Source organism: Drosophila albomicans, chromosome 2R (assembly GCF_009650485.2).
Source record: "Drosophila albomicans strain 15112-1751.03 chromosome 2R, ASM965048v2, whole genome shotgun sequence".
Classification (NCBI taxonomy): Eukaryota; Metazoa; Arthropoda; class Insecta; order Diptera; family Drosophilidae; genus Drosophila; species Drosophila albomicans.
The window spans coordinates 11877802-11893519 of NC_047631.2; the positions used below are offsets into that span (position 1 = coordinate 11877802).

At 36.6% G+C, this 15718-nt stretch overlaps 1 long non-coding RNA gene across 1 annotated transcript in view; it reads right to left on the reverse strand.

Annotated features, from left to right (window-relative positions):
• Positions 1–14218, reverse strand: part of LOC127565973 (uncharacterized) — a 25241-nt gene extending 11023 nt beyond the window's left edge. The window contains exons 1-2 of the long non-coding RNA XR_007955316.1: positions 14073–14218; positions 12226–12620 (exon numbers count right to left, since the gene is read on the reverse strand). This is a non-coding gene — a long non-coding RNA (uncharacterized LOC127565973). The remainder of the gene's footprint in view (positions 1–12225; positions 12621–14072) is intronic.
• Between the last annotated feature and the right edge of the window lie 1500 nt (positions 14219–15718).

Below are 15718 nucleotides of genomic sequence, written 5' to 3' on the forward strand. Positions count from 1 at the left end.
ACAGTTTTAAATTTTATTTCGCTCTGACAACTCAGGTTTATTTCACGCAAAAGTGCGAAAGAATCAGCACACACACATACACACTCACCCACTCACTGCCGAGACTTGAATATATTTCTTTTTGGCATTTAAATTTATTCTCCTTGCCAGGCTGTGCGCCATCGAAAAAAGGTCGAAAATTTGATAAGCAAATGCCCATTTAGTTCAAAGAAGTGCAGAGAAGCAAACGCCACAGTCTCCATCGGCAGAACCACTTAAAAGCAGCAAGTGAAATAATTTTAATTAAATCCGGCAGCAACAAAACTACACTTGATTGTCTGCAATGAAAGTGCTACAATTGCTGATACCCTTTAAGTAAATAAGGAATAAGTAGCTTAGCACAGTGATTGCTAAAGCATTTTTAATATGTCTTTTCTATTTTCATTCCTATTACAAATTTTATTTTTATTTTCCTCGAAGTTCAGTACACTTTCGTCAACACTTTTACAGGGTATACGCATAACTGGCAAAGCGCAGAAAATTTAAATTATCGTTTGACTGCAATTAAAACCCAAATTCCTCGAGCTCGTTGTCGAGGACACAAAAATCTAAATGAAATTGCAAACTGCGTAAAGTGTCTGACAGAATATTTCGCACATAAGTTGGGCAGATTGCCTTAAAGGCGACGCCTTAAAGTATGCCACACATTTTGTTGACTTAAGTTCGTTTTTGTCCCTTCTTCTTTGCAAACCAAGTTCCACAAATAATTTCCCCTGTTGCCCAATTTAAAATTCAATTTCTGCGTGTGCTTTTATATTTATTTTGCTTTATATTTTTTTTCATTTTTTCTCGCTTTTAATACACAATTTCAGATTTGATTTAGCCGCTGCTCAGTTTACAGTTTAACATTGTCAGGCACTTTTGTGAGACGTTTTTTGATTTGCTTACAATTGCTGTTATTTATTTTCTTTTTAAAGAATTTGCCGCATATTTGTTTTGCGAAACGCGCCGCGCTTCTGATTGTAAGGAACACGGCTTTAAAATAGGAAAAAAAAAACTTTTGCTGGAGTGTACGTGAATGGAAAATCAATATGCAGGTGGCAAAATTCTTTTACAATAAAAATGCCTACTTCACTTCACTAGCACAACAATTTGCTACTGTGTAAAACCATTTGTCTTAAATTTTTCAAATTGCAATTTATCATTCATTCTTCGGCTCAACTTAAGCATACTTAACTCGAGTTTATCTGAGCAAACTCAGGCATTGCATCAAAGACAACTTAAGGCAACCCTTCGTGGAGTTACAACTAGAATTCAACTTAGCAGATGCGTAACACATGGATGAGCATAATGAAACCACAAATTCAGGTGAAGGTTATGAGCACAAGGCGAAAAGAATGTGCTTCGCTGGTCTCTAAATAAATTAAAAATTTGCATATGGCTGCTAACAGGTTTCTGTAATGCCGTTAGCTGTCGAAAAACCTAAACTAAAGCACTTAGTAAACACAATAATTTAGTTAGCTAACAAGGCAGCCATGTGGAATTTTACCTGCCTTTTGCTGCTGTCTCGTCATGGACTCACAGCCTCTTTAGATGTGCACTTTATTTTTATGATAAATTAAGTAAAAACCAGACAACAGGCTCTTGCCAACGTACTGACTGTGACTCCGAATCTGTGAGGCGCACACGACGTATGCGTAATGTCGCAAGTCGCAAGGCCTCTTATAAGCCGCTTTCCATTGCTGCTTGTGAGGCGCATAAAAAGGACATCTTCATATGTGCAGAAGGCGCATTACTTTCGCGTTGACAGTTGGCATTAGAATGAACGCCATAAATATTATTAGCAGCTCTTTCAGCATCTATTTTCTCTCCCTTCTGCCTCGCTCCCTGATAGACAGCAGCTTAGGGCTTAGGGCGTATTTCTTTTTTCTTCGTTGTATTTTTCTTTTTTGGAGCTGCTGCGTTGTCATTTTTAAATATGTTGCCCTGGGCGCTCGAAATTATTTTGTTTGCTTACAGTTTTTGCTGGTCTTTTTTGTTGCGGCTTTGCTGCATAACATATGTTACATCATTATCCCTTTTTTTTGTGATGTTGCTTTAGGCTTTTTGCTCTGTTTTGATTGCGGCCTTAATTTTCAACTGAATCGTTGAACTTTCAACTGAGAACTCTATTTATAAACAAAGCAAAATTATTTATTTATTTTTGGTTGATTAACTAAAAAGTGAATATTCTAAATCGCTTTTAAACCACCAACTGACAGAGCAATCTGATATTAAATTGTTGACAATTAAAAACAACCACATCACACAAAACAGAAGTGAACCCCTTCAATTTTAGTTTAGTTCAAGGGTTGCTCGTCTCTTCGTCAAATAAATGACATAAGAAATCCAAAATAATCTGAACAGTCAGCCCGCAGCCCGTAACTTAATTTATGGCCCGCAATTTACTTAAATTTTAGTTGAATCAATCTGCAATGAAGTCGAGAAGCCTCTTCTTATTTATATTTTAGTATTATTTTTATTTATTTATTTACAGTCGGCAAATGCGTTTGTTAAAAGCGGCATTGTTGGCGGCAGCAAACGACCGCATAGCGAACAGTTTTTGACAAAGGCAACCACAATCACCACATGTGTCTGTGGCATGTGCCACATGTGTGGGTGGATTGTCGTCTCTGGTTGTTGTAATTGTTTTGTTTTGTTTTTATTTTATTTCTGTTTTGTTTTTTTTTTTTTTGGTTTTTGGCTGTTGTTGTTGTTGGTGCGTAAATATTTCACTTAGCTAAGCGCCGAGATGTGAAAACAAGCCCGCAGCGCTTTTGTTTATAAATCTGTTCCTTTTATTTGCACTTTGCCACATCAACTTAAATTAAAACCAAAAGCAAAGCAAAAACTAAACACGCAGCTGCTATAAAACGCTTTCCTTGTCTCTTCACAAACATACACAAATGCGTGTGTGTATGCGTAAGTGTGAGTGTGTGTGTGTTTGTGTATTACATACAAGACAGACCCTTTTATGAGCTGCCAAGGCATGGCATTGCGTATACGCCCAGTGATTGCCCAATGTTTTGCTGTCCATTGTCCGTTGCCCAGTGTCGAGCTTGTGTTTCATTCCCTTTTACTGTCGACGGTGATTAGTTTGCATTAGTTTGTGTCTCCTGTGGATGCGTATATCTATTTGTGTGTGTGCGTGAGGACTTTAGCATTTTATTTGATAAAAGGAAAATGAAAAATTTAAATCAAGTCAAGCCGCTTAAATGCACTTGCTGTTTTTTTAGGTCGCCTCCGCTTGGATTTACTACGGATTTGGTTGCTTAGTCTTGCTTTTTTCTAGCACTGTTTTTGCTAAGTGATTTACTTAAATTACTAAATACACCAGAGAGCAGACAGCGAGCACAGCATAAAGTTGTGATTATTTACGCATTGAAGTCAATTATGATGCATAATTGAAATGGCACAACTGATTAGCACAGCATTTTCTAAAAAACAAAAACAACAACACAAAAATTAACTGAGAGTCTGTGTGAGGGTGATAAATTTAACAAGCGCTGAGTTAACTTTGGGGCTTAGCATTAATTATGGCCTGCTCAACGGCAAATGAGACGACGTCGACGTAGCTCAGGGACAGGCACGCATCTTCATTAAAAACATGCACGCTGCAAATTAATGAGCGTTAAACGTGGCAAAAAGTCAACTCGAGTCGTCTCCCTCGCTCTCATTCCCCCCAGACAAAGAACACATTGGCAATAAAAGGCGCGCCGACACGTGAGACAAATGCATATGAGTTTTGAGGCCTTTAATGGGCCCAACAGTCGGATGAGGGAGGGGCCAAGCTATTAACGTGACAGACAGCACAACAGCAAACAGAGAAGGCATTCAGTCAGTCAGTTAGTGAAGATGTTTCGACATTTTTACTAAATCACTGTGGGCCACACGGCGTATACGTTTGCATACACTGCGTATGCGCAATATTCCATAGGTAGCCATTGCAAGAAGCCTTCTAATTGAATTTATTACAATCTTATCACTTTGTTTGCACAGCTTTGGCTTTCCAAAATATTTACACTGTCGAGCTACAACGCAGTTTGACAAACTTTTAATAGCCGTCAAGAGAGAGAGAGAGAGAGAGAGAGAGAGAGCGAGTGAGAGCGACAGATAGAAAGAGACAAAAGGTTAGAGTGCTGGTTAAAACTTCGCTATAACTCTTTGCTCGTTGCTTTCCTTGATATTTTGCGAGTTTGTTTAGACTGCCAATTAAAGTTTTTAACCAAGATGAAAGAAAGGGTCGAAAGTTCGAAGTGCTAATTTACGGAGTTTATAAGCCAAGCAAATCCAAAAAGGCGAGTTTTCTTTTGAGTTTTACTTATATTTAAATGGAAATAAATCTACAAACATATTAAAGTAACCTTATTCCACTTTTAAAGCGTGTTTTGACGACTTCAACTGCTTGGCAACATTCCAGATTCCCAACCGTCTCAATTTATGATTGAAATTTGATTTAATTAATTCCATGGCAAATTATTAAAATCCCAAAAGCAACATGTAACATGTAATTTGCTATAACAACACATTGTCTGTCAAGTGTTTTTAGTGCCCAAAAGTTGAGCTCACATGAGCATAGATCGCAGCATGGCAGCGTCTTCATTTCCGTTTTCGATTAGGCCTGCCCCAACAGCCACCTTGGCAATTTCATTTGGAGCCACTGATTGGCTTTCCTGTCGATGTCGATGTGTGTGCTTGCTAAGGATATGAAATTCTGTTTGTCTGTCTGCCGAGTAACAGGTGTGTGCTGTTGCCAGAGTAATAAACGTCAAGGGGAAATGGCTTAGATGATAACACACACAATCCAGCAACAAGGTGCAAAATGTTATTCCTCGCACGACTTCTATGCGAATACGAAAAGAAAAAGAACTTTTACTTTACACAGTATATGGTACAAGTAGGTACTTGAGTATCTTGGGAACGCGAGAAACTTGAAGACGTCGTTGAAGATGCTTCCTCTCGTCGATTGCCTTTTAATTATACGAAAGCTGATTATGCAAATGGGGCGTTTCGAATGCGTAAACATGTGAAATATGATATCGATTGGCTTGCGTTCCATTAAGTAGTTGTCTTGCTTAACTAAACCACACCAAACATACACACCCACACACTCATGACAGCTATCTGCATACATTCGCTTATATTCACAAGGCGATCAACCAGGAATGTATGCTCAAAGGCAAAGTTCTATGAAATTTTAATCATGTGAACTTGAAATGTGCCAATAGCGTTGGTTAAACAATTTTCCTCAAGGATATGATACGTCCCAAGGCAGCAGGCAACACGAGGGAGGAACGATTCATATGTTTGACAAGAGTTGCAAGTAAGAAGAATTTATGATTATTACAGTAATGATTTCTATAAGTAAAAGTATTCACTAAGGAGTTAAATTGTACACATAAACTAATTAACTAAGAAAAGGCGAATAATTATGTGCGAGAACTTATATTTAATGTCTAGGGCGAAAAACTTGAAATTTGTAATTAATCATTACTTATAAAGGAATCAAATAATTAATCATTTTGCTCAATATTGGGAAGTATATTGTTGTATGTTAAGAACATGGCAAACGAAACTTCTAATAAAGAAATCATTTGCCTAATAATGTTGATACTCGTATCTTCTTAGTACATTTACACTCTTGAAAGAAAACGTATTTTATCGCACGTTCTTACCATATTACTATTATAACATTATTTTAATTATAATATAAAATAAATGAAAGTCTTTATACTAGTACTATAGAGCTAAAAACTTAGTGTTTACTTCATTTGAGAGGCAAATTAAAGGATTGTTTCCTCCAGGACGTTATGTTGTATTTAGTGAGAAAAAAATAACTAGAAACATGTCACCATTTTTTCCACTATGATCTCATCGGAAGCTCTGGAAAATAATTGAGCCAACAACTAAAATCTTTTAAGGCACTTGTTTGAGATTGATTCTTAAGATATATTATGTTGATATTGTCATTTCTTTTATATCTAACAACAACTTAATATAAGCTCAAGTGATTTCGGAGTTAAAGGTATCCATGGAGTCACCCTCGAGTGCCTGCAATGTGTGTAGAGGGTTGTAGGGACTGAGGATGGGGACGGCGATAACTGTTTCCCACTGTCACACGCTCTTCTGGCGTCTGATTACATTGCTAGCGTGCATGCGCCTCGTGATTTATGTTTATTTAATAATTCAGAGTTTTATCACACAGCAGCCAAGCACAGACAGCGGCAGTCGAACAGAAAGAGAGACGGATGGATGGACAGAAGGACGGACGGATAGTGGAAGACACGGACTACGGGATACGTTGAGTTGTGCACTCGGGCGGTCGGACAACCGGAAGTGGGAGATATGCTTACCCAGGGTGAACATTAAATTCATTTCAGCTGCGACAACACGCTGCGCCAAGTCGGACAGCTTGACGCTTGGCATTCAGCCTTCAGCCTCCAGCCTCTAGGCCCCAGCCACGCCCACAAACAAATGACAGCCAGCAAGTGGCAGAGCGGAAGAAGAGGAAATATCGCTTGCAGACATAAAAATGCAAATGAGGTGGCCGAGCAGTCAAAGTCCACAGTCGACAGTCCACAGAGTCAGTATCTAGTAGATACTATATGCTTGCTATTGGGAGCATTCTGGCATGAAGACAACAACTTTTGGACACATTAGCAATAACATTTAGCTGCGCCAATTCACGAGCACAAAATCTACATTTGCTGGGCCGCATTCAAAAGTAGATTATATTCTATTATTAGCCTCATAAGGTCGGGCAAAGCTTTCGCTGCTTGCTGGTAATTATCGGACTAGCGCAGGAATATTTATTGATTTGATCTTATGTTGGGCGCACATGCCTCTGATTTATGCAAATTCATGTGAATAATTAATTCAGCTCGATTCGATTCACATGACTGCAGCAACTCGTTAGATATCTGCGAAGCCTCTGCTCCAAAGCGAGAAGCTGGGCATAATTTTGCCTAATGATATGCAACTACAAGTATTATGCCATTAAGCCCAAGGCACGTGAATTGAAGTTCTTCCCTACTACACACACACACACATATACATACACATACTCTGAAGTACTTGTCTGTAATTGGGGAATTTGTGCGTGCGTGTGTATTTAGTTGTTGGTGCCAAGAATTTCAACTAAATTCACTCAGAAATTAAAGTGAAAGCTAACGAAATGAAGGTGCCTTAAAATTAAAGCGTCACCTAAAAATGTTCAATCACTAAAACTGCTGCAAAAGTATTTCAAAATTATATTTAGCAAACAACAAAAAACAAACCTTGGACATATTATTTATAGAAATAATATTTATAAATTCCAGCTAAAATTAAAACGATGAAGGAGCAAATATATTATGTGTATATTATATAGAATTTTATTAAATTAAAAAAAATGTATTTTTATTCAGATTTTTTCTGATTTTTATCTAGAAGAAAAACTATATGTTAGACAAATATATAGGTTTACAAATATCTGTTTATAGCATAACTACAGTTATATAGAATTAAATTGGATTAATGTAAGAATTTTTAAAAATGTTTTCCATAATTCAGTCATGAATTTGTGCATACTAAAAGAATTTAAATCTTCATTTTTAACTACAAAGCAAAAGTTTTTAAAGTGGTGTAAAGAAATATCAGGTTTCGCCAGCGTTGCAAATTGCTGAACAGTTTAGAAGGTTCCATTAAGGATACACAATATTGTAGGACGCTTGCTGCATTGCGCCACAAACCCGACGTTTACTCAATTACCAGAAGGACGTGCTATTCCTGCCCCAATAGGAGAAGCCAGGACCTGCTCTCATCCCCGCCTACGCATCCAATGACAGACACAGACAAAGCGCAGCTAAGCGAAACTTTAATCAACTGTCAATAATTGATGATAATCACAGCGCGGCGTAATATTGCTTATCAGCAGATACAACAACAACAACAACAGCAGCAGCAGCAGGAACAAACGACAACAAACGGCAGCAACAAGCCAAAGCCAACGAGTGATTAACTTAATAAACGACAGAAGGCAGGCAGCAGACGAAGTACGTGGAGGCGAGGGAATCGGGATGTGTGGGGAGGGAAGGCAAAACAAATCGAGGGACAACACCAACAAGCAAACCAATCGACAAGTGAAATACAAACACAAAACGAAATCAGCAAAAACACCTTAAGCGAAGAGGCGACTTTAAAATACCTGAACTGAAATTCGATTCAATTTAATCATGTAAACAGCTAAACAGCTTTAATGAATGCATACTAAATCAAATAAAAATGATAAATCTAAAAATAAAATATTTGTTTCATTTTAAAAATCCTTTTTTTATTTATCAAGATATAAAAAAAGAAATAATTTTTTGTGGCTATGGAAATGAAATAATTTTTAACGTATATCATCTTTCATAATAACTCGTTATAAATTGTCAAATCTCATAGTCAAAGCATCTTCAGTAAAATCACTAATTATATTAATTAATTTTAGGTATATTAAAAGTGTTGTCCATATCATTACTGTTCAGCTGACCTTGCCAACCTTTTGTTACCTATAATATATGATAATGTTATTGCCTAACAAGGAATTATGCTAAACCAATACCCTGCAAATACATCCTCTGAGATCGGGTATAAAGTATAACCAGATAATTGAACACAATTAATGCAGCAACATGCGGGCCACGCGAGGGGTGAGTGAACCAGATGGGCAGGTTTTTCGGTGGGGGGAGGTTCGTTTCGATTGCTTATCATGGGGGTCACGGATGCGATGCAGTCTGCGATGGTTATCGCCCTTGTCTTATCAATCTAATTGTCGTCTAAAAATAAACGGAAATCAACATTCGTTGGTATATTTAGTTTCAAGTCTTTGGATTCTTTTTTTTCAGTTTTAACGGAACTCCTGCCGTGCACAAAGTAATAAACGTAAAATGAGCTCATCTCGAACAGCAGTCATTGTCATAATGATGCATCCTCCTCTAAGCCTCCATTCCAAGCGAACAGCACGTGAGAATGTCCCATGACAATGGCGGATGCTTTTGAGGGGTATCCCAAGGTTGAGGGCTGCACAGTCAGCCCTTTTGAAGATTATAATGATAAGCACTAAACCACAGGCATGTAAATTGCTTGTAGGTGGCGTTAAATTTAACAGCCACACACACATACACATACGCAAACGTATGCAAAAGTTTTTGTGTGGCAAATTCAATTTTCAAGCTGACTCCATTAAATTGTTTTTGTCTTTCTATGTATATCAACTTTTTGTAGTTCATGACATTGACACAATAGCCAGCACTTCTATTACCCCCCTCTTCACACTCTTCCCTTTCATCTCTTTATGTGTGTATGTGTGTGCGTAAATGGCTGTGTGTCGCTTGATTGCTCAGCGAGCCGTTAAGCAGCTGACACGACCCTTCAACCTCACCTTTTGCGCCTTGAACTCAGCTCTGGCTTGCTTCAAGCTTATGGCAACAGGTGGCAAACTTTTGGCTGCCTTTGTTTTGCCTTTCGCAGCTGCGTCACTTGCCACTTGCTACTTGACAAAATGCCTATTGGAATTTTCTTATTGGAATCCTTTTCAATTTTATCACACTTTTCCAATTTCAACTTTGACACTTTTCACAGTCAGGGGACGAATTTGCAAACAGCTGGAAACTTGTCTGTTTGTGCATGAAAATGACATCGTTGGCATATAAATAAAATAAATATTTATTTATCAATATACGAGTTAAAAAGTTTCACAATCTTTGCAGCACTTCTACGTTATGTATTCGGGTCGAAATTAAATTTATTTGTAGGTCAATTTAATGTTTAATATTAAAATGACTAATTGAAAATATATTTTTTCATTTTGGATACAAATTTATGGCAATATTTCAATGCTATAATGACAATTTTAAAATAAATTTTAATGTAATTTAAAATATATGAAATTATTTGTTCTTTTACATGGCAAACTTGCAAATGTAATGATTCGACTATTCTTACTAAGTTACTTTATATACTAAGTTACTACTAAGTTACTTTATATAAATCCGAACAGACTTTCAAGCATTAGCTTTTCATAAGTTTTGTGGAGAATGCAAAACACATGGATTTATTTTAAATTTATACTTGATATGGCAGACTGATTCCTTTAGAATTATTTCTATTCACAATAAGCAAAATTCTCCCCAGTAAGTTACTTTAAATCTGCAAAGCCTGATCCCCAATTTGTGTTTGCAAATCATATGAAAGGATTTGCTTATCATCAGATTTGCGGAGAGTACAAAACAAAAGCAAATCGTCTAATCTGCCATATACAATTTTCTCTGCTCAAATATGAATACATTTTGCGTATTTTCACCTCATCGTATATATTATTTACAGTTTGTTATTTGCTTGGCATTAGAGCCGAGTTCCATGTTTAACCTTGCATATATAGCATTTCTGCGAAGCCCGAACTGAACCCTTTCGTCCTTTGTCACGCCTGCTTACATTCCTGCAAAGGCGCAACAAAAAAATGTGTAGGCAAAATCATATAAAACTTTCAACGCATTTTTTGTATTGTTTGTTTTATTTTATTTCATTTCACTTTTTTTTTTTGCTGGGCTGTTATTTGTTTTGTTTTTGCTTTTTGTTTTTTTTTTTTTGCGGCTTTTGCGAAATTCCAATGCTTCAACGCCTTCAGCGGTGAAAACAATAAAAATGAAAGGACCTTCATGGAGGGACCTCATTTGCATAACATATACACTGTTCGGTTCTTCGGCAGCATGAGAAGTGTATAAAATGTACAAATTATGTTTAGCTTGCTGCCTCTTTAAAGAGCCAAAAGTCTATAGAACAGAACAGTCACATGTTTGGCGTTTATGTTCTGGCCGATTGCGGATTTTATGCTCTCATGTGGTATTCTTTTATGCCGTGCATAAAACTATTTATGAAATGCCATACACTTATAACATAAACTGTATGCATGCACTTTGTCAGCTCCCCCATCTCCATTCGCAGCCTTGGCTAAGAGGCAGTTTTATGACTGATAGATGTCAGATGGCCATCCATAAGCTGTGCAAGACTTTGTTTTATGAGCCAAGCCATGCAAAAGTTCGGTCAAGCGCCTCATAAAAGTTAAAGTGCCTGATTTAAGCGCAGAATACAGCAACAAAACCAACAACAACAAGATGAGAATAACAAAAACAAAAGAATTCCAACGATGCCCGTGACATTCAAAATTAATCAATGGATGCCGAAATAAATCACAGTTCCGGCCATTGGCCAGCTAACGATGCGCCCAACATTTAATAGAAAAGCCATTCAACGTTACAACGCATGATTCTATTACAAAATGCCGACAATAACATGTAATGCTTGCAACGTATTGAAGTAAATTAAAATTTAAAAAAGTCTATAAATGAATTTAGAATCATTTTTAAGTCTCAAGTACGTTTTAAAGTCATTTCCTGCAAATTTACTTTTCTATTTCATATCTTGAAAATAAATATAATAAGCTTTATTTTATGCTCATTCACTGATTTCTTGTAAATTTATTTTCTAATTTAAATATTAAATTAATAATGGGAATCCTCAAAATATTTTGATTCCTATGTTTTTATGCATATCATTAACACTTCTTATGAATTTTTAATTTACAAAATGCATTTTAATATATAGTAATAATATATGTAATATCATTGCTGACTATTCGTATGATTTTCCCCAACTTAAACACATTCATTCATTTTAAAATTATTTTAACACGCAAATCTATTTTGAAATTTAACAAGATGGCGATTATTCAAATAAACTATTTAAGCAATTTCATCCAAAAATCAATCTCAGTTTCTTGTCAACTTTTTCTTCAATTTAGAAATTGCATTTTAATATCTGAATATCGTAGAATAAGATGCCGAATATTTTAATTATTTTACGCCTATTTATTTACTTATGTATATTTTTTTATATGATATTATTCTTCAATTTAGAAAGTGTATTTTAATATTATAATAATATGGAGTAAGATGGCGATTATTCGCATTTATTATGCCCATTTATACACATGAAGTAACTGCGTAATTTGTATAATCAGATATGTTTTTAATGCACTCATACGAGTGTATGGAAAGCATAAAGCATTGTATATGGTATGTCTCGCTGCCTGCATCACAATTTTGTATAAACAGACATGTCAGCACTCACACAAAGTATGTTTATACGCGACGAGGAGGACCTTCAAAATGTGTCCTGCATACTCACCCACAAAAAAAATAACAGAAAGAAAGAAACCCAGCTAAAGTGACAGCTCAGGCGACAGGAAACCGCACAGCGAGAGGATGCTGCTTGTTGATGGTAGTAGATGATGGTAGTAGATGGTAAATGGTAGATGGAACCTGGTTGCAGAGGCGGCTCAAGTATTTTAATATTTAATGGAGCACGCTTGTAAATTTAGATATCAGACGCAGCTACTCACACGGGTCACATCAAGCTGCCAAAAGCTCGTATTTTGTTTTTGTTTTGTTTTTGTATTTTTATTTTATTTCCCCTTTTTTATATATGCGATTTTATTTATGGCATTTAATTTTATTTTGATGTACTTTGATTTCCATTAATACAGGATTGTTTAGACATTCCGGGATTGGGCGTTAAACAATCTGCGAGTACATACAATAAATGTACAAATACAATAAGAATAATACTAATAATAATAAATGTGATTCGTCGCGTCGCGTCGGCTCGTATAATTTCATTTCATTTGATTTGATTTTGTTTCGCTTCGCCTCGGTTTTGGTTTGGTTTTTATTCGCTTTTGCCCAATTTGCACGTGTGCTTCGTTATAATTTAGGAAATTACTCAGCATAACGAATAAAAAGGAATCTCAGCAGCCAACGCGTTTCCTTTTCTCTTTTTCTCTCATTTCTGTTTTTTGTGGCTCACAAGGATAAAGAAATGCAGAGTTTTTATTTGCTGTTTAATGCCTCACAACGCGGCTTAAATCTAAAATTCTGCTGCGTTCTTCAATTAAATTGCTTGAAAAATTGATGTTTTCAGAGAGCTCAGCCCATGTCTTGAGCCATCCGCCTGAGGCTGGAAGTTCATAATGAATTTAAATTAGCCAACGCGTTGGCGGCTGAGTTATTTTCTTTATTTCCATTATTTTTTGCTGTCTTTCTCTGCTTCTGATGTTTCGTGGCACGCTTTAATTAATTACACATTTTAGCCGCTTTACAATCGCATTATAATTGTGGTTTTTGATGTTCCTAGTTGCTCTGCAACTCTTCTCGAGTGTTAAAGGATTACGAGTTCAACCCAAAAGGCCAAAAGCCATTTGCATTTAAATTTGCAAGCAGCTTACTGTGCGTATGTGTAATAGTTGGAGGAAGATTAAATTTACGTGGAGTCCACATTCAAATATTTTCAATCAATTTAAAGCATAAATTATATATAAAATGAATAGAAAATCCTTTATTTGACGAATTTAAATTTAACTATTCTCTTTTGATTATATTATGTTTTTTTATTTTCTCAAACAAACTATTCTATGTTAAGTATTTAAAATAAGAAATGACACAAAATGGTGGGAATAAATAAAATTTAAATAAATTATACTTTGAAGTTGCGAACAAAAAGCTTTGAAGTTTTAATTTTAGATAATATTTCTGCTTCTGATTTAAAATTTTTTTTTTATAGTCGTTAAAAATGTATCCAATTTAGTGATATTTTTATTACTTAATACATTTTTCCATTTATTAATTTTTGTTTTATTTTTTTTTTGATTTGATTAAAAATTTAATAAAAGTTTATTTTTGTTTTAGTATTTGATTTAGATTTGTTTATACAAAGGAATCCAATTTATTAGTATGTTCTCCAATATTTCAAAGTTTTAAAATATATTAATGTTAATTTTGATTAAATATTTAATTTATGTTAGTGTTGCCTTTAGCAATTAGTTTAGTTAGTTTAGTTTAGTTAGTTTTGTGTTGATTTGCCAGAGATAGATTAAATTCCGCGAGGACAACCGCACGCCGCGAACTGCGACTGGTAAATGACAACTCCGCCACTTGTCGGGACAACTGTCAGTGCATAGTTCAGTTTATCTCTTTTACTTTTTTTGTTAGTTCAAAAAACTAACGGCGACAGCGGAACATCGAAGCGCACTTTGAATATTGACGAACAACGAGAGATAGCGAAGCGAACGACGCGAACAGGACGCGACAGCCGCTCAGGAGCAAGAACGAAACCGCACGCGACGTGCAACAGCCGCCAACTGATGGGTTTATATCTACCAACAGAAACAGAAGCAGCAGCAGCACCCACACAACCGCAGAACACACACACACACAACCAACGTTGCCTGTTTGTTGATAACAGTTTTCGAAATTCGAATTCGTTGTCGACATCGTCAGCTGCTGCTGCTGCTGCTGTGAAGGCGGGACGCCCTTTGTTAGCCAAACAGAGGCAGAGCATCAACAACATGCTACAAGGTTCAGCATGTTGCATATGCCACACAGACCACACAGACTCAGGCCCACAATCCCACACTCTCAGCGTCAGACTCAGCATAGACAGTCGACGCATGCGCCGATAAGTAGGCAACACAATTCATAATGACAACGTTGCTATCAACGACTCACAAGTTGGCGCCTCTTTTGGGCCTGTTCATGTTTACTGTTTGTATATCCTGTGTTGCAGTGGCTAGAGAGTAGTCAAGACTAAAGAACAGAAATAAAGAAATAAAATAGAATAAAGCTATTCATTTGTCTAGCATCTGATAAATTTTTTTATTTAATTTAAATTGCATTGACTAAAGGATATTTGGGTAGTCTTGCATACTCTTGACTGACGTCTCCTGCCATACTTTTTTTCTTGCCACCACATTCTGTTATTATCTTTATTGTCGTGCAATATTCGGATGCCCCTGAATGAAATTAGTCACCCAGCCCGACACTTGACTTTGCCACCGGCTTCAAGTTCACGTGCCGCATTTTCGGGGACGATCTGCTCCCGAAGCCGATGCCGACGCCGCTGCTGCTAATGAATTAGACCAAAGTTTTTAATGAAGCTCTTTATGGCGTGGCAAAGTCGCAGCATTGCCCTGCTGAACTGACCCACTTGTGAAGTGGCTTCAAAAATAGCGCTACGATTAGATAAGACTGAAATATGTGAATGAAGCGTTTTATGCTGTTTGCGCCTCTATAAATAACATCGTTTAGTGCAGTTAGTCATAAATTATATGGCAAATTAATACAATTACTAAGCGTAACGTGCGTTAACGAAATTCCAGCGAATTGGGAAACCAGAATCTCTTTGCAGAAAATACTATTGCCTACTTATGTGGGCAGCATTCAGCGGAATTGCGGTCAAAGATTGCATTTTTGGTCTGTGCCCTTGGTTGACCATTGCAATTCCCCAGAACTATTTTCACATTTCCCATTTCCCATTTTGTACATAGCCAAGTCAGGATAAGCGTGAAACTGACATGACTGCGTGGTAATGTGTATGTGTGTGTGTGTGTGTGTGACACTTGTGTGTGCATGTGTGGAGGTTATAATGTCTGCAGCTGCCACAATTTTTGGATAATCTCCACGTTTTGTAGAACAATCCGCAAAGCGGAAATTGCCAAAGTTGTTACTGAAAATCAAAAATCGAGAATCTAAAAGCGCATCTAAGCTCAATAAATTTCGTGTTGACAACATCAAACCCTTAAAGCGAGGCTGCCATGTTGAATCTGAATCTGTTATCAATTGCTTTG